The sequence below is a fragment of the Pelodiscus sinensis genome, chromosome 12 (genome assembly GCF_049634645.1).
Source record: "Pelodiscus sinensis isolate JC-2024 chromosome 12, ASM4963464v1, whole genome shotgun sequence".
Lineage (NCBI taxonomy): Eukaryota > Metazoa > Chordata > Testudines > Trionychidae > Pelodiscus > Pelodiscus sinensis.
The window spans coordinates 44,695,732-44,722,824 of NC_134722.1; positions in this window are offsets into that span (position 1 = coordinate 44,695,732).

Below are 27,093 nucleotides of genomic sequence, written 5' to 3' on the forward strand. Positions count from 1 at the left end.
AGGTTTCTTGTCAAAGTACAGTGATAGTTGTCAGTACACAGACTTGCCACTGAACCACTACACATATGCACGCCCTGACAACGGACACAGTTCAAATAATAGTATGGATTTCACTATTGCCCCTTAAGACGGCCAAAGAGGTAAGTCAAGGTATCCCAACACGGGGCTACATCTATACCGTACCTCCCTTCCGCAAAAGCTTATGCAAATGAAGCACAAATTAGCATATTACCATGCTTCATTTGCAGGGCTCGACAAACTTGTTTACCGGCGGCGCGCGCATGCACAGTGTTGGAAATAATCCAGGACACTCTGGATGCAGGTGAAAACAAGCAGAGGATTTATTATACACCAGCTGATGGAGTGACACGCAGAGGTTACCCTGGTGAACCCTGGTTAATTAACACAATACAATAGGTTATATAGTCAGCAGGTGGACGGAGGAAAAATGATTTGATAGGTCTAGCAGCAAGATGAAATGAGCACAGAAGCCAATAGAACTACTAAAGATTACATAATATCTCCGCCCATTGCAAAGTAACAGCTCATTAATTAATATACAGGTGGTTATTGTTCAAATGCCAAAACATGTCAGCAAAACAGTAATAACATTTTAGTCTGCATAGATGATGATGTTGCTATAGCAGGCGGGTATGGCCTTGAGTTGGTGCAGCGCTTGGTTCTCAGGCTTATTAACTAGGAGTGAAGCAAGACAGTTAAGCAAATTTTATGAATGTTATCTTCAGCAAAGTGTGTTACGTTACCAACTGAGACCCTGTCCGAGTGTTTTAGAACGTGGTTGCTATGGTGCCCAGGGTCTTTTACTGCCTGCAGCTCTTATCCTGACTGTGGTGTTCCCAGGCCTTAATCCTAGAATGGAGTTATGCTGTTTAGAGGCCTACTAGCACATTTAGGGCTGCCTCAGTTTACCCAACACACAGTGTGAGGCTGGCGTGTAGCTTTCACTGCCGTTTGTCAAGCCCTGTTCATTTGTGTTGGAAATAAAGTTCGAACACTCTGGGTGTGGAACAGGCAAGCAAGAGGATTTACTACACACAACATTGGTGGAGTGTCATGTAGCTGGTTAGGCTGGTGAAGACTGCTTAATCAAAACATTACAACTAAATAGGGAGTTGATGGGCGGAGGGGAAACAACTGGATCTGTTCTAGGAGCAAGACAAAATGAGCACGTAAGCCAATAAGTTAAGAAAGGTTACATAGCATCTCTGCCCATCGTTAGTAAAACACCTTATCTCTAGTACAAATGGTTTTCCTTAACAAGCTAAATAAGCCAACATAAACAAAACGGACAATTTAGTGGCCGCTTGTGTCTAATTGAGTTATGATGCATCTATGGCGAAGGTGGTGACGCTTCGCACTGGTGCGATCCATAGGTTCATGGGCCCATTATCTAGGCTTAAAGAAAAACAGTGAGATCATATCACACTTACACAATTAGCAAAGTTGGTTTGTACCAGTCTGTGTCTTATCTGAGTTGCTGCGGCCCCTTGGAATGTAGTTGCCAGGGTGACCATGCCTTCTCAGGGTCATGCTAACTCATGCTAACTGCCTTTTTGTTAGGTTTTATAGGCCTATTCCAGACTTTAGAATGAGGGGGGTCTTAGCAAAATACCATGGGCTGTCTCAGACAATCTCACCCTACAATTTGCATAATTAATTAGGGTCCATTTTTGCACAAAAGTTCCTTGCTTTTGAATAGCTCAATGGTTTGAGCATTGGCCTGCTAAATCCAGGGATGTGAGGTCAATCCTTGAGAGGGCCAGTTAGGGATCCCGGGCAAATCTCTCAGGGATGGTACTTGGTCCTGCCGTGAGGGCAGGGGACTGGGCTTGATGACCTCTCAAGGTCCCTTCCAGTTCTATAAGATAGGTATATCTCCAGATATATTATATAGTCTGAGACAATCTTGATACATGCCTTATGCATCATCTTTCGTGTTAATGATACATCTGCTGCTGCCTCTTTTACTTTCCTCCGAAGAATTCCTATTCACCACAGCTGTGTCTAGACTCTCATTCCACGAGGAGTAACAGTTAATTCAAACTAAGGACTTGGTTCGAATTAACGTTTCACTGCTATGTGTAGCCGCGCGGCAGTGAGTTCGGGTTAGTGAAATTTCAAAATGGCGACCAGACGGGAACATGCAAATAAAGCCTGGGATATTTAAATCCCAGGCTTCATTTGCAACTCCGGTCGCCTCATTTGCCTACCTAGCTCAAATTAACGAGCTAGTGTAGACATACCCATAGGGATACTCGAGAGAAATCTAGCGGGTACGTCAACACAACTGGATTTGGAGAAAACTGAATTTCTGTTTTAAGTTTTACAGCACTTCGTTGTTTTTGTACTTTTTACACCCAAAAATGTCATTGCCCACCCGGCTACGATTAATTTGTTTAAACAAACGTGTTGCAATAGTAGAAAAAAATTTGTCTGTTTGAAAACTGTAGATACCGGGGGTCCTCTTTTTTAAAGGGGAGTACGTATATATATTTTTTAAAGGGGTACTTTATAAAAAAAGTTGAGAAACACTGATACAAGTTATCCTTATTACTGGCTAGTTAACCTCTGATATAAGATTTGCTGGGCAGGAAACAGACATGGCTAGTTTCTCTGTTCCACTAGTAACACTGCTCTGTGATACACTCCTAGTTGACACAGCTCTGGTTGTTTCTTATGGCTGCTGCCTTCCAGATAACCTATTGAATGGACAGTAACCGATTTATAAAATATTGCTCTGTCAGGAGTCAGTATTGGTACCAAGAAACTGAACAAGGTTGTTTTGAATAGCATGGGCCTCAGTTAGGATACAGTGTCACTGACCCCAGATTGTGACTCATGCTCTCAGTGAATTTGTTTACCCAATATGTAATTACTATGCAACCTTTTATTTACCACTTTGGTTTTTTTCCTTGCCTTCATATTGTTTGCTGTCATTTGTTGGTTTTTTTTTTAACCTCTGTGATGGCTAAACAGATTAGCAAGGGTATGCACATTATAAATGATGTATAGCAATAATACAACAATATAGCTGTAATACAGTCAGACAACAATTATGCAGTTGGTTTTACACAATAGCCAAGTTTAAGTTACCTGACAGTGATTTCTAGCTGAATGACCATTTAAATGTCCATAGATGGTAGATTGAGGTGCATTTGACCAGTCTCTTATTTATAAAGCACTTCATTTTTTTTCTTTTCTTGGTACAGTTTGGGCCCCCCTGTTCTGGCACCCTCGTGGCCTGAGCCATCCCGGACCAGGGAATTTGCCATACCAGGGAAGGTCAAGTCTCTCCTTCTGGCTGCCCCTCTGTTGGCTCCTTTCTCTGCAGCTCCCAAGGCTGGGGCTCCCCGCCCTGTCACTGCCTCAGTAATGCTGGCTCAGGCAAGGCTCCCCACTCTCCTGCCCATTGGCTGTGCCGGAGGTTCCAAGGGATTCCCCCAGACAGGGTCCCTAACCCCGCTACCACTGGCAGTTCCTCGGGGTTTCCCAGCCCCGGGCTGCCTGGCTGCCGCTGGCCCTGCTGCTACGGCCCAGCCTCACTGCCGCCGAAGGTTTCCCAGGGTTTCCCGGCCACAGCCAGTGCCGGTGCCAAAGGCTCTCTGGCTGCCTGACCCAACTGACGCTGGGGAATCCCCTGATCGGGATGGAAGTTCCCCGATGCCACATGGCACCACTGATGCTGGGGCTCCCCTGCTGGGGCTGGGACTCCTCAGCTGCCGCTTGGCCCCACTGATAGGGTTCCCCAACTGGAGCTCCTGAGCTGCTGCCTGGCCCCCACTGGAGCACAGCTCCGCTGCTGCTGAGGGATTCCTGGGGTTCCCCAGCTGTCACTGATTCCCCACTGCCAGGGGTTCTCCAGCCTCCTGACCCCAATGATGCCGGGATTCCCTGGTGGGGGAGAGGCTCCCCGATGCTGCCTGGCCCACTGACCTTGGGGTTCTCTGCCTAGAGCTGCTGTTGGTCCAGCTGGGATTCCACAATCTCTTGGCTGGCTCCTGCTCTTGGGGCTCTTTGGTCCAGCAATATCTGTACCAGACCAAGGATGTTGCCGGATCAGAGTCCCGGATTTAGGAGGTTCAGCCTGTACTTCGGCATTTCTTCAGTGTATACCATATGTGATGGGGTGCAGTCACTGACGACCCCTTGGGGGAGCCTCCTGGGGGTGCTGACACAGCCACTGCCTTCCTGCTCTCTGGGGCTCCTCACCACCTGGTCCTGTTGGGCCAGCTCTGCTGGTCTCCCCCCAGCCAAGGCCCTGAGTTGAGGTCCCTGCCCCCACCGAGAAGCAGTACAGACACTGAACCTCTTCAGGTCCAAGGAGAGTTCAGTTTAGGGCCCAGCCTCCTGAGAGCGCACTCCCCAGATGGGATCAAACCCCAAAGAATTTAGCAATGAAAGGGGGAATATGCACACTGGTTGCCCCACCCCTCCCAAATAACAATTATTTACACTGGGTTTGATAGAAAATAAAAATGATTTTATTAAATTGAAGCAGTAGGATTTAAGTAGTAGTAAGTGAGAACAGGCAGTTACAAATCAAAAGAAACGAAAACACTTGGCTAATCCTACACTAAAACCTCAGTACAAAGTCTTCAGACTCACTGTAAAACCTCTTTTCCAGCTACCACTCTAAACCAGGGCTCTCTTCCTCACCCTGGGGTCTTTGGCTCCTTCCTTCAGGTGCAGCCCAGCCAAAAGACCAAGGCCTCTCCTTGCCTATTCTTTTCGTTAAGGAGTTGACAAAACCACTGCTCAGACTGAAGGACGAAAGGTTGTTTAACAGTGTCTCATCAAGAAGTCGCGGGTAACACCCTCCATGTCTCCCATTCACACATCTGAAACTCACAAATTATTCCCCGCTCCATGTATCTAATTTTACACACACAAATGATGCATACAACAGAGTAAGATAAACAGAACCAGAGGATCATGACATGAAGATTGAAGTGTTACATTAAATAATTCTCTCAAAGCACCTTTGAATTAAGTACATTCATGTCCATGGAGAGAGGGGGTCCATCATTATCTTCTGGTGTCTTTAGTCTGTAGGATGCAGCCTTAAACAGCTTAAATTAGTTAACAGAACAAACATTTTTGTCTGTCTATTTTACATGTCTCTTGTTTTTAATGTAATACCCAGATTCATTTAATTCAGTTTGGTTACAGTGTGATGGGACTGGGTCTTTTACAACACCAGATATAACTGCAATAGACATTCATTTTCATTTGAGATACATCACTAATATTGTATACTAAATATTAAATTTAATGTATAAAATAGATGCTTGCAGTCTTCTTTGAGATGGTAATATTGTTTTCCCATTATGAGTACTCTTTTAACAAAAGAGCTAGTAACATTTTTTTACCAAGCTTTTTAGGGTTAATTTGCTTGTGATACCAATTCCACCTTTGTTAAATGTTTAGAAACACAAATGTTAGCAAACACAAATTCCCTTTGCCCTGATCTACATTAGGGCTTCATTTTGAAATAAGGGGCAGCTTATTTCAAAATCTGTACTCCTGCTTTTCTCAGGGAATAATGCTGATTTCAAAATAGTTATTTCAAAATAGCGGTAGTGTGGACACTCCAGAGCCACTATTTCGAAATAACTACTCCTCAGGGTACTTTGAACTAATTACTCTCCTGCGATTCTTGGATTTCTAAGTCGAGGTAGCGCATCCACATTAATGGAGCCTGACTCGGACTAATTTTGAGGTCTCCCTTTAGTGGGGACAAGCTATTTCGATTCTGTAAAATTAGGAGTTAAGTCAAATTTAGTTATTTCGAAATAGTTTCCTCATGTAAACATGGCCTGATTGGATGCTATCTTGCACATAAGGCCACCTGGAAGCAGTTCAGGCAGGGCATTAGGTTACTAGTTGCTTCCGAGCGAGTGCTGTTGCCTAAGCCTAGCTGAGAGAAGTGCTTAAAGGGACTCCCCTGGACAGCCATTTCTCTGCTTCTGCTGCCTGCTTGCCTACCTCTCTGAGGGACAGCAAAGCTTTAGCAGTGCATGATCTGGTTGCCCAGCTTTTTTGGATGCCACAGCATTTTTCTTTTTGCCATAGAGCTGGAGCTGCCCCTGAACATGTAATGGCCCCTCATGGCCATCTGCAGCAGTTTGTGCAGGCTGCCTTCATGGCCCTCCACAGGCTTGACACCGAGCTCATTCTTGAGACCCTCTCCCTGTGTGTGGGAACAAGACACATGCAACCATACACCAGAGTGGAGAGAGACTTCTGGAGGCTGGACACCAGTCCCGACTTGTGGGACCGGCTAGTCATGGAGTGGTGGGACGACCAGCAGTGGCTCCAAAACTTCCGCATGAGGAAGGCCACCTTTTTGGAGCTGTGTGCCTGGTTCACCCCTGCCCTCCGACGATGCAACACCCAGCTGCAGCTCGCCATCCCCTTTAAGAAGCAGCTCGCCACCCCCTTTAAGAAGCAGGTCGCCATCCCCTTTAAGAAGCAGCTCGCCATCCCCTTTAAGAAGCAGCTCGCCATCACCTTCTGGGAAGCTCACCAACCCAGATAGCTACCGGTCGGTGGACATACAGTTTGGCATGGGGAGGTCCACCGTCAGGGCCCTCCTCATGGAAGTAAGGCATTCTAGGGCTTCAGTCCTTGCTGGGGGTAGGAGTCCTAGAAAAGGAGGACCATAGGGAAAGCAGGGTGGGAGAGTTAGAGTTATGGGCTGTGAGAGCCTGCTGCACAGGGTCACCCTCCTGGGAGACCTGGACCCAATTGTCACAGGATTTGCCACCCTGGGGTTCCTGAACTGCAGGGGAACTATCGATGGAACCCACATTCCAATCCACGCACCACAACATTGAGCAGCCCAGTAAATGAACCACAAGGGCTACTTTTCAAAGATGCTGCAGGCCCTGGTCAACCACCATGGGCAGTTTACTGACATTTTCATCGGATGGTCAGGGCAGGGTGCATGACGCTCATGAATTTAGAAACTCAAGCCTCTACAGGAAGCTGGAGGCTGGCACATTCTTCCCCTGCTGTGACTTTGCAGTTGGTGATGTGCAGATGCCACTCTGCATCATGGGGGAGGACAGCCTACTCTCTGATGCTGTGGCTGAGGAAGCCATACATCAGCCACCTGGACCCCAGCAAGGGACCATTTTAACTCCCACCTCAGCTGGGTGAGGATGCACAAAGAGCCTTCACGCGCCTCAAAGCATGGCTCAGGTGCTTCCTGACCCGCCTCGATGTGGGGGAGCACAACATCCCCGAGGTCGTCTGAGGGAGTTGTGTCCTCCACAACATTGTGGAGAGGAAGGGGGTGGAGACAGAGGCCAGCAGTGAAGAGAGACCCTTTGAGCAGCCATGGACAACTGCCACCTGCCAGGCCCATTATTTGGGGCTGTGCAACCGGGAGGCTCTGAGGGAGCTAATTCTCCCTAAGGCCTCCTTACTAGGGCCCAGGGCCTTGCTCCAATATCCCTTTCTCACCACAACCCCTCCCTTCCCCCCTTCCCTGAATTCTGAATAAAGACCCCTGGTTGGATTTTAACAGAACGAACATTGTATTTATCTTTCATTAAAAAATGCTGGGGAAGGGAAGCGGGGCTCATAACCTGGAGGGTGAGGAGGGCTCAGGGCTGAGAGTGGTATGGGGGGTAGCTAGAAGTGCCCCCTCGGGTGCGGGGACCTCGCCGAACTTGGGGTTGGGTGTGTCCTCGGACCACAGGGGTGTGGGGCAGGAGTGGGAGGGCTGGAGAGGGGTCAGGGATGGCAGGGAGGAGCATGGGGCGGGGACATGGGCATCTCTTGGGGAGCAAGCAGAGGCATCGCTTGGGGGATGGGGGAGGGGGAATGGACATAGCGGGGGGGGGCAGGAGGGTGGTAGGCAGGAGCAGGAACAGCAGCCAGGTGTGCCATCATTTCACACATGCTGTTGCCCTGCCACAGGAGCTGGTCTCACATGCAAGGCCACCACTCTGCGTCCTCCTGGGCCTTCTGCGCCAAGGTCTGCTGCATGTCTCGCACAACGCCCACATGCTGCTTCATGAGGTCTTCCTGGATCCTGGTGCACTTACAGGTCCCCTGGGGTTGGGCAGCTGGCTCAGATGCCTCACATATGCGGTCATGCTTGTGTGCTGTGTGCGGCATTCCTCAGTATGTCTGGGGTCGTGCCTGCACCCTTCTGGCAAGCCTGCATCTAGCCATGGCAGGTGGTAGGAGGGCAACCCCTGGGGACAGACGTGGCCTCACCCGAGCCTGGGTGTGCTCAGGGGCTGCCTGCTGAGTCTGCGTGGCGCACAATACACTACACCTGGTTCCATGTGCACGGACTGCAGCACGATGTCCAGCCTGAGCAGGCTGAGCGATGATCGCACCCCATCCCCTGCGCCCACCTCTCTGCCCGTGTGAGTGGAAAACAGAGAGCACTCACCTGAAGATCCCTCCCCAGCATTAGACGATGCCGGTGACACGTGCAGACTTACAGGTACTGGCTCCAGGGATTGTGTGACTGTGCTAGCCGTGTCACCCTCCTCCTCCTGCCCCTGCTGTCCCTCCTCCTTCTCCTCCTCCTCCTCCGCAGCCTCCAGCTGGCTGACGACAGGCATCTTGAGGCCGGAGTCGACGACCATGGGTGGCAAAAGGGCTTCCCCAGCCCCCAGGATTTGGTGCAGCTCGTTGAAGTGCACTCTCTGGCCCTCGCATAGCCCTGGCAGAGCTCCTTCACCTTACTCCAGACCTGTTCTAAGGTTTGAGGAGAGTGTCCCTTCTCTGCCAGGGCCTCGGCCAGGCGCCCATAAATGTCAGCATTCCAGCATGTGAAGTGGAGATCCTGTAGGGTCTCCTCTTCCCCCCACAGCTCGAGGAGGGACAGGATCTCTGCTCCAGACCAAGAGGGCACATGGTGTTTGGTGCCCCGGGTGGGTCCTGGAAGCCCTGATGCTGCTCCCTGTGAGGGCCAGGGAGGTCTCGGGGGCTTTGTGGCTTGGACATAGCTCCAGATGCTTGTGGCAGGGAGAGCCGCGCTGACAGGGTGCTGCTCCAGGACCAGTTTCCTGCCACAAGGCTTGTCCAGGGTGCCTGCAGTTTTAAGTGGGGCCAGAAGACAGGAACTATAGGGTCCTGATTACTTGGGATGGAGTGGCCTGTGTGATATCCTGGAGGCCTCTTCTTTCAAAAGAAAACCCCCTTCCCCGTCCACACATGCCTTTTTCTGAAAGAGCTCTTTCAGAAAAGGCATTCTTCCTTATAGAAAGAGGTTTACCGCTGTCTGAAAAACGCCTCTGTTCTTTCGACTTTTTGTTGAACGAATGTGATTGTAGTGTGGACGTAACTGAAGTTTTTCAGAAAAACAGCTGTTTTTCCAAAAAAACTCTGCAGTGTAGACATATCAGGCTTTATTTATACTACAGGGCTGTGTCTAGACTGCATCCCTTTTCCGTAAAAGGGATGCAAATTAGACACATCGCAATTGCAGATGAAGCAGGGATTTAAATCCCCCCGGCTTCATTTGCATAAAAATGGCTGTCACATTTTTCCGGCTTTGCTGGAAAAAAGCGCCAGTCTAGACGGAGATCTTTCGGAAAATAAAGCCTTTTCCGAAAGATCCCTTATTCCTTATTTTAGCCCTTATTTTATCCTTTATTCCTCTTAAAATAAGGAATAAGGGATCTTTCGGAAAAGGCTTTATTTTCTGCAAGATCCCCGTTTAGACTGGCGCTTTTTTCTGGCAAAGCTCTGAGCCGGAAAAAAGCGGCAGCCATTTTTATGCAAATGAAGCGGGGGGATTTAAATCCCCGCTTCATTTGCAATTGCGATGTGTCTAATTTACATCCCTTTTATGGAAAAGGGATGCAGTCTAGACACAGCCCAGGGTTTTTGTGGAAGAAGCCTTCTGCACAACAGTTTTTGCACAAAAACATGTCCACACCTCAAAGCACATGGTTTTTGCAATACGCTTTTGTGCAGGAGAACATCCACACTATTATAAATTCTCCCACATATAAAGCCACCCAGAACTTGTTCTAGCCAGGCTAGAGGTCACCAGTTGCTCTTGACTGCTGTTGCTGGAGCCCTCCACTTAAAGGGACCCTCCCCCGGAGGCCGCTTCTCTGTTTCTGTTGCCTGCTTGCTAGCCTCTTTGGCAAAGCAAAACTTCAGCACTGCTTGATGTGTTTGTCTTTTGCTTTTTTGGGGGACGACACAGCTTTTGACTACTCTGCCCTGTGTGCTATGGAGCCGGAGCTGCCCTTGGGCATGCGATGGACCCCCCAGGGCCATACTGCACTCTCTGCAGTGTCTGCTTCAAGAAGGATTTCTCTTCCAGCAGGAGCTGGACCCCGAGATCTTCTGATGAGTCTCTGGCTGGCTGCGGGTGCTCCACTCTGGCTGCCCCAGCCCACCATACCCAGAAGATTCTGGAGGCTGGAGACTAGCTTGGACGGGAGAGACCAGCTGGTCCTGGAGCAGTGGGATGACCAGCAATGGGTGCAGAACTTCCGCATGTGGAAGGCCACCTTCTGGGAGCTCTGTGCCTGGCTCGCTCCTGCATTCCAACAACACAACACCCACCTGCGGCCCGCCATCCCACTCCAGAAGCGGGTCACCATCGCACTGTGGAACCTGGGCACCCCAGACAGCTACTGCTCGGTGGCTAACCAGTTTGGGGTGGGGAGCTCCACTATCGGGGCCATCCTGATGCAGGTAAGGAGATCACGGGATGCAACCCCTGCACGGGGGAGAGGAGGAAGGTATTGCATAAGGGAGACCCTCAGGATGGGGGGGGGGAGGGGGCGGCTGGGGAAGGTACATGGTGGACTGGGGGTGGGGGAAAAGCCCGGGCCTGGGGGCTGATGCCTTCTCACCCTCACACTGGCCTAGTTGGGGGTGGTGAGGGTAGGCATGGACTCACAACAGGGGGCTCCTGGAGGGTGGGGAGGCCAGGAGGGCCATCAACTCCCTGCTACTGTGCAAAGTCATCCGGCTCCAGGTCCTGGAGGCCACTATCAGGGTTCCCCAACTGTGCTGGAGCAATTGATGAGATGCACATCTCCAGCCAGTCTCCAGAACATCAAGCTTATCAGTTTGTCAATCACAAGGGCTACTTCTCCGTAGTCCTACAGGCACTGGTGGACCACCGGGGCCATTTTACAAACGTTTATGTGGGTTGGCCGGGCAGGGCTCACAATGCCCGAGTTTTTTGCACTCAAGCCTCGGTGCCCCGCTGGAGGTGGGCACCTTTTTCCCCTGATGGGAGTTTCCGGTGGGTGACCTGAGTATGCCAGTTTGGGGAAAAAATGTATTCGCTCAGGTGGATCAAGCTGGAGAGCCTAGTTTCTCCTCACAGTGGGTCTTCTAAGTCAAGATGGGGTCACCTCCAAGTGTATCATCCACTCTTGGTGGAATCTGCAGGTCATGGGTGCAGCACCGGAGAGGCAGTTTGCTTCCCATGCCTTGTGGTAGGTGTCACTTTGGCCTTGCATTACAGTACATCCGATTAGGGCCCCTTTCAATCATGCTCCTAGAGAGCTGCCCATAGATACCTTAATTCTTATGGCTGGAGTGTGACTGGGACTGGACAGCCCCAAACTCTGATGAGGTCTGGTACCTCAGCATGGCTCCAAGCCAGGGATTTCCTGGTGCATGCAGCAGACATGGCCAGTTGGAGAGATGTGCTGAGGACACACCATGTGTTCCTGAGCAAACAGGAATGGGACTTTCTAATTCCAAAAAGAATGCAAAGGGCAAGTCTGGGTTGGTCACCTGAGCAGAGCGGTAGAGTTCAAACAGATGACCAAGAAGGAAGAGCAGGCATTGTGGGAAGAGCGCCAGACACCAGTCAGGATGCTGTACTGCAAGACAGTGTTCACACTGGCACCCCGGCTCTCTATCCAGAGCACAAGCTCTATGCTTCTTGCAGAGGTGGTTTCCTGGTGGGGCTACGTCTGAACGGCCCCCCTCTGTCGGCAGAGGGATGTAAATTAGACATATCGAAAGTGCAAATGACGCCGGATTTAAATATCCCATGCTTCCTTTGCATAATGCCAACCGCCACTTTTTTCAAAACAGGGTTTTCTGAAAAACCCCGGCAGTTTAGACGGGACATTTTCGACAGAAATGCCCAGTTTCGTGCTGTGCTCCTCTGTGTCTAGACCAGCGTTTCCCGGACTATGGGCCGTGGACCGGGGCCGGGCCTCAGCGCGCCTGGCGGCTGCCGGCCTAAAGCCACTTCGACCCACTCGGTGCAATCGGCCCTGCGCCCCCGCACCGGCAGTGCCGACGAGTCACAAGCCGGGCCCAGCTCCAGCGCCCTGCGGGGCCGGGTCTCTCCCCAGCTCTGCCTGGAGCGGGCCCCGCGCGTCCCTCTCGGCCCCGGACACGTGCGGCTCCTCCCCGCCGCCCGCCGCCCATGCGCAACGTTGCAGGTGGGCGGGGTGGACGTGACATCATGGCCCGGGGTTTGGAACCCGCGCGAGGCACGTGCCGGGGCCTGGCGGGGTCTGAGCGTGGACCCGCCCCGCAGCATGGAAGAAGGGGGGGGCCGGCTCGTGCCGTGGGGGGGAGGGGAGGAGAGGAGAGGAGAGGGGGCAGGGGAGGCACCCAGGGGCAGGGTGCAGGAGAGACAAATCCCAGGGGGCCAAGTGCAGAGCACACAGGAAAGGGCGGGAGGGGCGGGGTCAGTGGGAGGGGGAGGGGGTGATGCTGGGAGAGGAGGGGGAAGGGCACTGGAGGTGGGAGGGGGAGGTGTCAGTGGGAGGGGGACAGGGTGATGCCGGGAGAGGAGGGGGAAGGGCACTGGGGGCTGGAGGAGTGGTGTCAGTGGGAGGGGGAGGGGGTGATGCTGGGAGAGGAGGGGGAAGGGCACTGGGGGCTGGAGGGGGAGGTGTCAGTGGGAGGGGGACAGGGTGATGCTGGGAGAGGAGGGGGAAGGGCACTGGGGGCTGGAGGGGGAGGTGTCAGTGGGAGGGGGACAGGGTGATGCTGGGAGAGGAGGGGGAAGGGCACTGGGGGCGGGAGGGGAGGTGTCAGGGGGAGGGTGTGATGCTGGGAGAGGAGGGGGAAGGGCACTGGGGGCGGGAGGGGAGGTGTCAGGGGGAGGGTGTGATGCTGGGAGAGGAGGGGGAAGGGCACTAGGGGCTGGAGGGGAAGGTGTCAGTGGGAGGGGGACAGGCTGATGCTGGGAGAGGAGGGGGAAGGGCACTGGGGGCGGGAGGGGTGGGTGCTGGGAGGAGGCTTGAGAGAAGGGGTGGGCATGAGGAAGGTCAGGATGGAGCAAATCGTGTGTGAGGACACAGAGGGGCAGGAGGGGAATGGGGCAGAGACTGGTGAGGGGGTGGGTATTAGGGAAAAAGGGGGCAAAGGGAGGCACCAGGAGGGTGCAGGGCTAAGGGAAGGTGCAGGTGCCAGGGGATTCTGGGGTGAGGAGGAGGGGAGAGCTGGCCACCGGAAGCAGAACTGGACGGGGGAATCAGGGCAGGCTGGGGAGATTGGGGGGGCTGGAGGAAGCAGGGCTGCTGGGGGGTGTGAGGTTGGGGGCAGGGAGCTGGCCAGGGAAGATGTGGGAGAGGCGACCGCTGGAAGGAGGGCTAGACACAGGCAGCGGGGCTGGCCAAAGGAGATTGGGAGGAGAAGTGGGGGAGAACAGGCTGCCCGGGAGGGGGTTGGGGGAAGTGGGGCTGGCCAGAGGCGCAGTAAGGGGAGCAGGGGGGAGGAATGAATTGGCCTGCAGGGAGTGGGACTGACCCACCTCCTCTTCTCTCCCCCCTCCTCCCCCACACACCCCTCGAATAGTTGCGAACTATCTGGCTGGTAGACACACTCATGCAGCCTGAGCACATTTACCAGCCAGGCAGTTTGAAACTACAAATGGATACACCTAGTAATAATACAACTTACCTAATGAGAAAATACCAGACATGTTATATGTCTGGTATTTTCTCAGTTTGTTTTTCATGTGTTTATATTTTTGGGCTGCAAAAAGCAGAACTGAAAAAAAAGGGTTCCAATTAAAGTACAAAGTTTGGGAAACCCTGTTCTAACCACCTTTCTGTCTGTCTTACAGCCCATTTATCCAATCCATATTCCTTAACCTTCTGGCTGTGGGTGACCATATCAAAAGCTTTGCTAAAGCTGGCACTGGGATATTTGGGAGGACCAGAAACAGCTTATTTGAATATTCATCATTTGATTAATGAATATGCAAATATGCAAATGAATATTACTGGTCCTCCAAAAGTTCGTGAATGGATTTACTGGTCCCCGTGTCAAAAAGTTTGGGAACCCCTGCTCTAGACTACATCCCTCTGTCAGCAGAGAGATGTAAACGAAGCACTTTGAAAATGCAAATGAAGCTGGGATTTAAATATCATGTGCTTCATTTGTATAATCATGTTATGGCGCTCTTTTGAAAAAGCGCTATTTTGAAATTGAAACTACAGTCTAGACTGTGGGATATTTAAATCCCAGCTTTATTTGCACTTTCAATACGTCTAATTTACATCCCTCTGCCAACAGAGTGCACTAACTGCAGAGCTAGTGTGCACTAAGTACCTTGCCAGGGTGGACACCATAAAAGTTACAGTGCTGGGGGGGCTTGATTTTCTGTACAGTAACTCCCCAGTGTAGACGTGACGTATATCTACTCTTAAAATGCTAAAATAGCAAAATTCCAGCTGGGCTTCAATGTAGACACTCACTACAGCAAAGCAAGTGGAGGAGTTCTGCTGCTGTACGTAATCCACCTCCCCTGAGATGTAAGAGGTAGACTTATTCTACTCTGGGGTTAGCTCTGTGGTTTTTTTCACATTCCTGAGCAATGTGACTGGGTCAACCTAAGGTTCAATGTAGAAGACTCCTCTGAAAACTGAAACTGGCAGTGAACTACACATGTTCAATATTCCCTTCAAAATAATCAGCTATGCCCAAAGCATAAAGCAATGAGTAATGCAATCAGTCATGGAGGACCCATTCAGTTAATGCAAGTGGTGACTAACATATGCTCTCTAGAATTTGCGGTGTTGTTGTTCTTGTGCTTTGTTTTTGGAATCGACCCCCCCCCCCCCCCGGGAGTGACATAATTAAGCCAACCTAAGCCCTGGTGTAGACAGATCTAGGTTGACAGAAGGATTTGCCCATTGAATTAGATACTGCCTCTTCAGGAGGTGGACATGGAAACCACAGGCAGAACTGTCATCAGGAAGGATGTTAAGTATTGGGTAACTGACGAATCAAATAGTTGATTCTATTAATTGATAGGGTGCCTCTGCCTTTGAAGTGTAGCAATGGCACTGTTGCTACACTTTAAAGGTGAAAACGCTGTGTGGAGCCTGGGGTCAGCTGGGGCCTGATCCCAGGCTCCACATGGCTCTGCTGCTTTGAAACACCATGTGCAGCCTGGGGACATCCCAGCTGATGCGTGGAGCCCAGGGTCTGGCCCCACGCTTCAAGTGGTGCTGCTGCTTTGAAGTACCCCCTCTTCTTCCCTCCACCCCTCCTTTGCTGCCTGTATCTGATAGAGACAGCAAGGTGGGGGGTGCAGCTGTAGTATTTCAGGTTCACACAAGCCCTCAGGCTAACAGATGGGGCAGCAATGGGCTAAGAAGGTCCCACCCTCCCCATAACAGCTGCAGACCCTACTCTAAACAGAGGGACTGAAAGGGACTCTGACACTTAGGCAGGAGGCGAGGGAAGGAGAGGCTGTCTGCAGGATGGAAGCCAGTTTATAGCTCCTGGGACAGAAGGAGCCACAAAGGCAGGGTCCTAACAGCGGGACCCTTCCAGAGGGTCAGAGGCCTTGACAATTTTCCTTTGCCTTCCTCCTGACAAGGGGAAATAACTGGCTGGTTGGTTGGGAAGCCCCAACTGTCTCAATTTTTTAGCTTGTTTGAGCTGCTCTCTACAGAGAGCAGCCAGACCCTAAATGAAGAAAGAACAGGGGGTGACCCACTCCGAGGGCCATCAGCAAGAAGGAACTGAGATACTCCTTGCCCCTTTCCCCCTGGGCCTCACCCTGGTGGAGAGGGAAGGCTGATTTCCAGGGCGGGATTAAGACCTTTAGAGGCCCTAAGCACTGAAACGATTATGGTGCCCCCATATGCAATTCAAAATAAAAACAATACTATACCGTAAAATCTTTTTTTTTTTTTTTTTTTTTTTTGGTGCCCCTGCTTTGCTGGTGCCTTAAACACCTGCTTAGTCTGCCTATTGGGTAATCCAGCCCTGCTGATCTCTCCCTCTCCCCTGCCCTTCTTTTGTCTAGCCGGGGGAACACCAAAGGGTGATGCACTCTAACTCTGCCACCAGAACTGCCAATTGCCTGTCAAAGCCAGTCTAGGATTTTGGGAACTCTTGAGCCAGAGCCAGCCCATGAGGTCTGGCGGTCCCAGGTGAAACTCACTACAGTGGATCGATGATCAAAATGTAACCACAAAAACCCTCACTCCGGCTCGGTTTGCCTCTAGGTCTCATCCTACTTTTACTTTGATGAAATACACCATTATTTCCATCTCCCACCTGTTCCTCTGTCTCTGTTCACTCAAGGCCACAACAAGAGAAAGCAGGTGACCACAGGATGAGCTACCTTGGCCTGGCTGCTGCACAGAGAGATTGCATGTCAGAACATTCTGAATCTAGGATCAGATTCTTTACTGCATAGCACTAAATATACCTCTCCCCACCCCCTTTTTTCACCACACTTAGCCCTGGATCCAATTTCATTTCCACTGAATTATTCCCGTTTTGAACATCTTGCATGTTTCTTGCAATACTCATTTATTATTCATAATGGCTGTTCTATAGTTTGACTTACCTTTGTCACAATAAGTCAGTTGTGGGAAATCAAGGGACATTCACCCACCTCCACCAAAAAAAAGTCTTGCTTTTAAAAAAATTAAAATGTGCATGTTAAATTTAAAAACAAAAAAACAACCAAATTCTATTCCCTAACCCAGATTCTCTCTTGTTCATCATCTTAATCATGCATTCTGCAGCCACAGAGCTGTGCCAGAGACAGCATCACCCCATATATATATATATATATATATATACACACACACACACACACCCACACACACACACTATCACTCTCTGGTGTTGGCAGAATGATGGCACCAGGCTCATCAGAGTTCTGGGCACACTGTGCACTCAGCGGAGAACTCTACCTTATCTCACTTTTATGACCTTTAAGACTTGCCTCCAACTTTGGGCTTAGTCCAATGTCTATAAAAGTTAGAGACCTATTCATGACCTCGATGAGCACTGGTTCAGGCCTGTTACCTGGGGGAGTTGCTTCTAGCCCATTGTCCTCCACTGTCTCTGATGTGACTATGAGGGGTGGTCTTGCAGGGGTAGACCTCTTCAGTGCTATTGAAAGTGCAAATTCAGCCCTTGTTCACTCTTTGTCAACAATATGGCTCCTTCTGTATAGGACTTATGATGATCACTGTCAGTAGAATCCCCTAGCTAAGCTTATTCGGTAAACAACTGGGCTTCCTGTCTGGAATATAAAGCACTTCGTCTCTTTTCAATGTATGTCTGTGCGCATGCACACACACACACACACGCTGGCATATGAGCTGCAGCAGTATTTCCTTTGAAATACCCTGCATGCGCCACTTCACATAATATATATATTAAGGTCCAATAGTTCATTAAAAATAGGCCCCCCCAAAAAATCAAATGGTGCCATTATCACATGTAATTCTAATGGCATATTTGAGTAAATTTGAATTTCTTGTTAAAAAAGAGATTTGTTGCATTACTGCAGAAAACAACCAAGAAGTAACTAACTAAAGTTAGGGTGGTTTTTCCCAATGAATATGATTGACTAAAAAACAATTTGTTCTTATCAGTAGCTTGCGGGCATGATCTTATCAGTTAGGAATGTAAGACAATACAAATGCAAGGCATCAGGCTAGTTATACTGTGAGTGCTCTGCCACTGAGAGGTATCACGGTGGGGGCACACTTACTCGCTTTCTGCAAAGTTTATAGGACTGTGACCTCTGATCAGCTTTGAGTTCTGGTGTGGGAGTTCAGCTTGTACATAAGAGCATAAGAATGGCCATAATGGGTCAAACCATAGGTCCATCTAGCCCAGTAGCCTGTATGCCAACAGTGGCCAGTGCCAGGTGCCCCAGAGGGGGTGGACCGAAGACAATGATCAAGCAATTTGTCTTGTGCCATCCGTCTCCAGCCTCTGACAAACAGAGGCCAAGGATGATTTTGTAGGTGAAAATTCTTTTAATCTGATACCTGCTGGACCAGACTAGTGCCGAACTAGACAATATGCCAAATCACAGGAGGTTGATCTTGTCTAGCAGTATTACCAACACTTTTATTGCTGCTTAATGGGCTCTTAGAGTTAAATAACAGCACAGAACACTGAAAGCCAGGATTAGTGGCTGTAAACAAACTTTAGGGGCCTGCAAGCAAGTTGGCCACACCCATGTTAAGTGGACATCCTGCTAATTAAAACCGTGCCAGACCAGAGCGAGTGCCCGATTAGGGAGATTCATCCTGTAGGCCAGCCCAAATTTGAATGTGTTTATTAAATGAGCCATGATGACTTTGTTCCATGTAATATGCATCATTTTTTCCCTCTAACTTTATACGTTAGTTTGTTGTAGCTTATGATGATGTGCACCATCAGCAGAAACACATGCTGCCTGCTGCTCTGCTAATCAGCTATGCAGTATTTGAATCACTCCTGGGTGGATGTCCAAGCACACAACTTACAGGGAACACTGATGTGCAGAGTTTTTTTGGAAGTTACACATACATGTTGCTGTGAGAATGGGCACACAACTATAACAAGAGCATAGAGCAGAAGCATAACAAGCCTCTAGTTTAGCTCAGTGGCACCCCACATTTCCTGACTACTGTACCCCTTCCAAGATTTTGATTAGACTTTTATACTCAAATTTCACCACCCATAAAACTACTTGCTTACAAAATCAGACATAAAAATACAAGTGTCACAATGCGCTGCTACTGGAAAAATTGCTCACTTTCTCATTTTACTAGGTAATATGAGTAAATTGGGATATAAATCTTGTACTTCTGTTTCAGTGTATAAGCAAGTCTTCTGTGTGAAAGTTTAGTTTGTATTGAGTTTGCCAGTGCTTCTTATCTAAGCCATCGTAAAATCAGGCAAATATTAAGATGAGTGGATGTAACCGGTCCAGCACCTTCAGGGCCCCGTGCTGCCTGGTGCCCTCACTCGCTCCCCTGACTGGGAGCTGCCAACCACAGAGCATCCAACCACAAAGACAAACTTTGCCATCCCTCGCCCCTATTCCCTTTCCTGCAGGCACCCAGGGGAGGCACTGGGCTCTGGCTCCTGCCCCATAAAGGGAAGGAGACAGAGATGGCCACCGGCCCATCCTGCAACTGCTTGCAACAGACCCTCCACCCCACACCCACACCTAGAGGGGATGCCCTGGCCAGGCAGAAGAGAGTCCCAGTCTGGGATCATCCCTGTCTATGGGATGCCCTGGGTGAACTTGTGTTTTGGTGTCTCTGACGCCTGTGGTCACATAGTAAGCATCATCCATTAACCGTGACATTCATGGGCTCCCCCGCTCCTGCCTTCATCCGCATCTGCGTCTTCCTTTTCCACTAACCCCTGTAGTGTGGCTCTTTTGCCCCTAACCTCTGCACAGTGCCCCCTTCATCCCAAACCCTGAATTTTGCTGTCACCTGCTAGCTCTTATAGCCTGACTGGATCACAAGTGCTATGAAGTAACTAGATGTGCAGACAGCATAAGCCACAAAAAACAGCACTGAGCTTATTACATCCCAGTGTCACACTGTGGCCTTTTAGCCTGCCTCTGCTGGCCAGACCAGAGCTTTACAAGACTGCTGCCTTCCACCTGATAGTCCTGGGTGTTTTGTTTAAACACTACAGACCTGTGCTTTAAGACTCTGCCTTCCATTTACTTATTTGGTACATTTAAAAATTCCCTATTTAACATTTTATTGAAAAAGCGAGACTGTTTGCTCTCTATAATTCACATACATTTATTAGAGTTATTGGCCTTGAATATATCATGTATCAGGGAGCACAGAAGGTTTGAATAGATGGGAATACTATAGTTCATCCCTTTGCAAGCTTTTAGTTGTCAATATGAGGGTTCACACTGTTCATAAAAGGCTGAGCCAGCATTCAACTGTAGTCAATGGGAAAACTGCAACAGCCACTTGCTTCCGTTTCAGGCACTCATAGAGGATACTGGAGTGCTAGAACATAGGAAAATCTGAAGGTCTTTCTATGTAAAACTGCAAGACAAATTAAAAACACAAATACTTTTTCTCCCTCACAAAACTCCCTGTTCGCAAATGCAGAGTGTGGATCATTGCTGCAAACATGCCATTTCTCTGAGCAGTTGTATGTGATCCTGGGAGTTGGGGAAACACGAACCTGACCATATTACCTAGCGACTCCATGGAGTCATTCCAAGACACTCCTCTGGAAGCTTGCGGATGACGATGAGGCGGAGAGTGGTCATCAGGCGAGTGGGCTCCAATTGGTTACCAATGTCACCGACAGCCAGCAATCTTTTATAACATTTCACAGCCAGGCACTGATCCTGGGGCCAGTACTTCTGGAGAGTTCACATTTTTCATCATACTAAGGCGTGATCTCTGCTTGCCACTCTGCCTACACCACTGGCAGTGGGGAGGTCCCCAGAGCAGCTTGTTAATGTTGTTGTAGATGCAGTGGGAACCCTCACTGTTCAACTGCATGAAGCTCTCATAGAAGTAGTGGTTCCTCCTACTCATAAGGTTCCTGGAGATGCCTGCTTTATTCAGTCCTCCACTGTAGGACACTTTCCCATGCCAAGCCAGCAGTAAGTGGTGGAGAAAGCTTTCTGGTCACACTCAGTCACCATGCATGCCCTATAATGCTGTGTGATTCAGAGAAGACTCATATCTCATATGGCAACCTGGAGAAGGGGACATTATTAGTTGATGTCTCTGCTGAACCACGTTCTCCTTTCACATCCATGGTCCCACAGAAAGGAAAAGTTCCCAGCAAAAGGGGGTCAGCACACACAAGGGCCACTTGAACACCTGGCCAGCCCTTCCATGCCATGATACCTAGACTACCCTTGCCTTTCTGCCTGCCATGCTCCCATAAGAAGGGAAAGTTGCACTCACTGGGAAAACGGGGGAAGGGAGGGAGGTGCGGTGGCGGTGCTGTTCATATATATATATATAGGCACTATGTGATCCCCTGCACTACCTTAGTCTGTCTCCATGCCTTCACCTCCTGCCACCTTCTGCTCCACATGCGGGAAGAGAAAGTTGCCATCTCCAGGAAAACATGGAATACTGACCACACGGACACAATATGAGCACCTTCCCTGCCACCATGCTCCAGCCACCTCGTCCCTATAGGTTTGAACCCCGCCTGTCTCATATCATGCCTGCCACTGGAGTCCAGCTGCTCTCCTAGGAACAGGTGTTCCTGTTTCATAGTGGCTGCGTAAAAGCATAACTGTGGCCTTGTACATAATACATCCCCATTGGTTTTAGACAGGCCTTTTTGTACTATGTAGCACCTTTAATGTCTGCCATTCACTTTATGTTACAGCAGGAACAGCAGCAAGCCTGCTGCACACTCTCCCTAGCCCCCACCAGCTGTCCAATTAGCAACAATGGAGTCAGGATGACATAGTCAAGGAGCAAACGCAAATCCGCCCACTTGGACAGGAAGCACTTAAGCAAGTGCCAGAATATGCTGCTGCGGGAGATGAAAGCAGATTGCTAGGATAGGAGAGCATGCAGGGCGCAGCAAGTGAGGAACCAGGTGAGAGTCTTGAAAACCGTGGTGGCTATGGTGAACTACATGCATAGTAGGCACCCTCTCCAGCCCTTGCGGTATGACCAAGTCCTCCAGCCGCCTCTCTCAGGGGGCCCTAGAACACCAGGGAGGGGGGATCAAGGGCAGCCTCTCACTCAAGTCCTCAGGTTGAGATCTGAAGCAAAAGGCTGGCCTCACGATTGTGACCATCCCCCCCATTAACTCCTTTTCTCTGCCTGCTTGTGGTTCCCTAAATTTAAAAAAAAGAGCATGATTTCCTTTTCTTCCTTGTGTTGACGGTTTACAGACAAGAACACTGAATCCAGGTGCACCTTGTTAAGAGCAACATGCATGACTCTCAAATAGCTGGCCATTCATAACACTTTTTCAAAGAACTTTGCAGTACACCTCGCTGTGGATGGGTCTAGACTACATGGCTCCATCGACAGAGCCATGTAGATGAGTTTACTCGGCAAAGAGAAGTTAAGTAGCGATTTAAATAATCGCCGCTTCATTTACATAAAAATGGCTGCCATGCTGTGCCGATCAGCTGTTTGTCGGCACAGCGCGGCAGTCTAGATGGGGATCTGCTGACCCCAGAACCCTTTGTCGGCAGATCCTGTAAGCCTTGCTGTGCTTCAGTTCACAAACTTCCATGAAAGTGCCCTAATCATATGAAAATTTTGCAGCCTCTGCTGATTGTCCCATAGCTGCATCACTGTGTGGTCTCACCTTTCTCATCTTGTATCATGGCACCAGTGCCAGCATTTCACAGCATCCAGAGGCTTGAATGCTTATGGCATTTCTCAGCTGCTTTACTCAAGTGTTTCATAAAAGAGGATGGATGTTCATGGCCTGCCGAGATTCTTCCTTTCAGGTGGCACCTGGATAGGCTTGAAAATACTCCAGCATAAGGGCTTACCTTGGTTAATATGAAAAACAACATATTGCCTTGTGCATCACTATCATTCTAGCTATCTATAGATACACCTCCACATATACACCATATTTTGTTTCCTTGTACAGTGATGTTTGGTGTAGGATGTGAGTATCTAGGTAAATGAAACATATCTGGAAGATACTTATCTTCTCAGAAGTCACTTAAAAATGACTGATGGAACCTATTTTATTGAGCGAGAACTAGCTCAAGTTTGCATGCTAATAATCCAATGCGGTTACATGATGGAGAATTTTTCAGGTATAGTGTCTTCATGGCATCCTTTGCTTCTTTGTGTCTCAAGCAATAGATTAGTGGGGGTGGCGGTGGGGGTTTACAAGGGTATAGACTACAGACAACACTTTGTCCTGAGCTCTTGAATAACTGCAGAGAGGGAGCAGATACTTAAAGAAGAGAGGCCCGTACAGCATAGTAACAAACCATCAGATGGGAGGCGAGGCGTGAAGGTACATTCTCAGAGTGTGTGTGTGTGTGAGAGAGAGAGAGAGAGGGAGAGAGAGAGGGAGAGAAGGTTGATTGCGACGAATTTATCTACAACTACTCAAGCGACAGATCTTGGCATCATCATATATATATAGTAACCCAGTGTCTGAGAGTCTGTAAGGCTGAAATGCTGGCTGTTCCCTCTGGGCGGCGCTGTTGCCTGAAATGCTGGCTGTTCCCTCTGGGAGTTGCTGTTGCCTGAAATGCTGGCTGTTCCCTCTGGGAGGCGCTGTTGCCTGAAATGCTGGCTGTTCCCTCTGGGAGGTGCTGTTGCCGAAATGCTGGCTGTTCCCTCTGGGAGGCGCTGTTGCCTGAAATGCTGGCTGTTCCCTCTGGGAGGCACTGTTGCCGAAATGCTGGCTGTTCCCTCTGGGAGGCGCTGTTGCTGAAATGCTGGCTGTTCCCTCTGGGCGGCGCTGTTACCTGAAATGCTGGCTGTTCCCTCTGGGCGGCGCTGTTGCCTGAAATGCTGGCTGTTCCCTCTGGGAGGCGCTGTTGCTGAAATGCTGGCCCATGCTGCATGTGGAGTGTGTGGCCCAAACAGCCTCTTGCTCCCCCATGGCGACCCGACTGAGCGGCGCAGAAGTCAGCCAAGTTCCACAGCGGGAGGGGAAGGGGGCGGGGCGGTGATGTGCGGCCTGATAGCAGCTCCAGGCCCTGCCCCCTGGTTGTGAACGTCACCGCCCAGACCTCCCCTTCGCCTCCCGCCACGGCGCTCGGCTGACTTCTGCGCCGCTCAGCCGGGCCGCTGCGTGGGAGCAAGTGGCACAAGCGACCATTTGGGCTCCACGCTCTCCTGAGTGAGAGGCAGGAGAGGGAGGAGAAAAGAAAGAGAGAGACAGAAAGAGAGGCAGGAGATGTAGGAAAGCTGAGAGAGGGGGGAGGGGAGGCAGAAGGAGGAGAGAGAGAGAGAGAGACAGAGCGAGAGACCTGAGGCTCAGGAGAGAAGACTGACATGGAGGAGAGAACTGAAAATCCCGCCTTATGACGGGCTAATTGGCTAGTTGTGGATAGTTCTCTGAAAACATCCACTCAGCGAAAGCAACAGTCAAAAAAGTAAATAGCATAGTAGGCGGCATTAAAAAAGGGATATAGAACAAGACAGAAAATGGCTTGCGACCACTATACTAAAACCAACATACACCCACAAAAAAGAGGAGATTAAGGGGAATAAATCACATTTTCCTCCCTAAGAATATTGCTCTAGGAAATAATGATACAGTAAAACTCCAATAGTCCATCATCCAATAGTCCGGCACTCCTGATAGTCCGGCATCAAAATGGCAAGAGCCTAGTGAGTGAGCTTCGGCAAAAAATGAGTCACAAGGTAACAGCGGAAGCAGCTGAACTGAGCAAAAAGGGTAAAAAAGGCTTAAAAAAACTAAAACATTACAGTATACTGTATACAGTATGTACAACAAAAAGGGTTAAGAACACTTTATATATAGTATATAATGTATACAGTATATATATAACCAGCTTATAGTACCTCCTGATAGTCCGGCATATCTGATAATCCAGCACCATCTAGGTCCCAGAGGTTCCGGATTATCAGAAGTCTACTGTATATAGCATTAGACAACGCTCTGGTGGGGCAACCGATGGCATACAATTAAAAAAGGTGAGACAAAAAGCTGATGCTAGAAAAAAAAGATAGTTTGTCATCTTATTTTAAAAATCTTGATGTATTGAAGCGAGTACATTTGTTACAAAGCATGGGTGGGGAAACTTCTTGAGCTCTGATCACTGGCCGAATTGGGGAGTACTGCAACTGCAAAAGTCGAATAGCTGTCCTCTGGAATGTAAGTACAAAATATTGTTAATTTTTTTCAAAGTATGTGAAGCCACACCTTCATTGATATTCACTGCATTATGGTCAAACATTCTTTTTTTTGGAAATCATAGAATATTTATTTGTACATAAACCGAAAAACGTGGCCAATTTGGGGGAGAAAAAAAAGTGAGAGCTTAAAGGACAAATGCAATTTAAAAGTCTTATTGAAGCCTATTTAATGAAGATGGTACCAGAGAAAGGAGAAATTGGTTGATTTTTTTTTCAAAAACCAGCAAGCTAAATTAAATGGGAGAAACATTGCAAGAGATTATTGCTGATCTTGCAACTTCCAAAGCACATATTAATTCTATGTGTACATTTGTTCAAAATGTAAAGTATCTGAAAGAATTGCTTCTGCATTATCAGCGCAGTTTCAAGTGTGTTGTTACTCGAGGAAAAGTGAAATTGCTGTCTTCTTGTCATCTGAGTCCTTAGATCCAATTGAAGGATCTCAAGTACTATTCCATAATAGTCGATTCAACAGATGATGTGAAGTTATGTGCCTAGCAATGGTGCCGTTGTAGAGAAAATGTTTTGTTTTGTCCCATAAAATGCCACACTTCTGAATGTTTAGGGACAATAATTTTGGAAATCACAGTTTGGCCATCAAAAATGGTTGTTGGCAGAGTTTTGGTAACACAGCTAATAAAGCAGGAAACTATTTAGGGTCTAGTTGCACTGCTGTATCTGGTGAGGGACCTACCCATTTTTTTACACCATTCAAAACATGTATGGGTATGGGTGTCAAGTTGGCTGGGTCACTTCAGTGGGGTGCAAAATGGGCATTTCCCCTCATGACCCATGGAAAGCTTGTGTTCCTGTAGCACCAGCCTGTATCTAGAATTAATGCCATTAGCAAAATGCATAATAGTAACAGAGATGTAGCCGTGTTAGTCTGATCTGGCTGAAACAAAAGACAGGACTATGCAGCACTTTAAAAACTAACAAGATGGTTTATTAGGTGATGAGCTTTCGTGGGCCAGACCCACATCCTCAGATCAAATCTGACAGAGAATTAGCATGGCCATGTGTACCAAAGGAATACAATGAAAAGAATGAAAAAAGTGAACACATTATAAAACTGACAAATCAGATTTAGAACAGAAGGGGGGGTGAGGGGGAAGGCTAGTATCTATGAGATAATGATATTGGGGTGATGATTGGGGAAGTCGGATGATTGCGTGGGCGTGCTTGAAGAGTCTGCAGCTAGAGTGGAGACGGCACTGAGCAAGCCATTTGAGGTGTATGTAAATCCTGCCTGTGATTGCTATATAAGGTGCTATAATGAACTGCACAGTAGATATGAAGTTGAATTTGACACTCCTATTCAATATATCCTGTGGTGCAGCTTCGACAACCTCTATTGGCAATTCATATCAGTCATGTCAGTGAAGTAGCTGGTTTCCCTAAAGTCTAATCTAAAATGCCAATACTGAAATATTAGCCTACCGTATTTTCCGGCGTATAAGGCGACTGGGCTGCCCCGCTGCCCGAGCCCCTCCGCGGCTTTGCTCCGCGTCTTCCTGGTCTGCAGACCAGTGAGACGCGGAGCAGCTTTTCTCGCCCCAGAGTACACGGGCGGCGGGACCACGAGGTCCCGCAGTCTGTGTCCTCCGGGGCAAGAAAAGCCCCGTTCGTACCTGCAAGTCGGGGACTGCCTGTATACCCAGAGTATAAGACGACCCCCGATTTTTGGGGGATGTTTTTTAGTATCAAAAGTCATCTTATACGCCGGAAAATACGGTAGTTCTTTCTCTATAGACTATTATTTTCTGTCACACTTCTTCTTTCCTGATGAGATTATCTAATACTTTCCATCTTCCCACAAGTATGTCTATTCATTTAATCATTTATTTACTTGGTCATTGACACTGAAGAGTGGGATTGAGTGATTACAAAATATCACAGTTGACTACTAATCCTAGATAACAAGAAAGAAAAAACTGATACATGAGTTTAAACAACTTCATATATGGCCACTCAAAATTGTGATAAAACATTAAAGAGGACAGTCTCC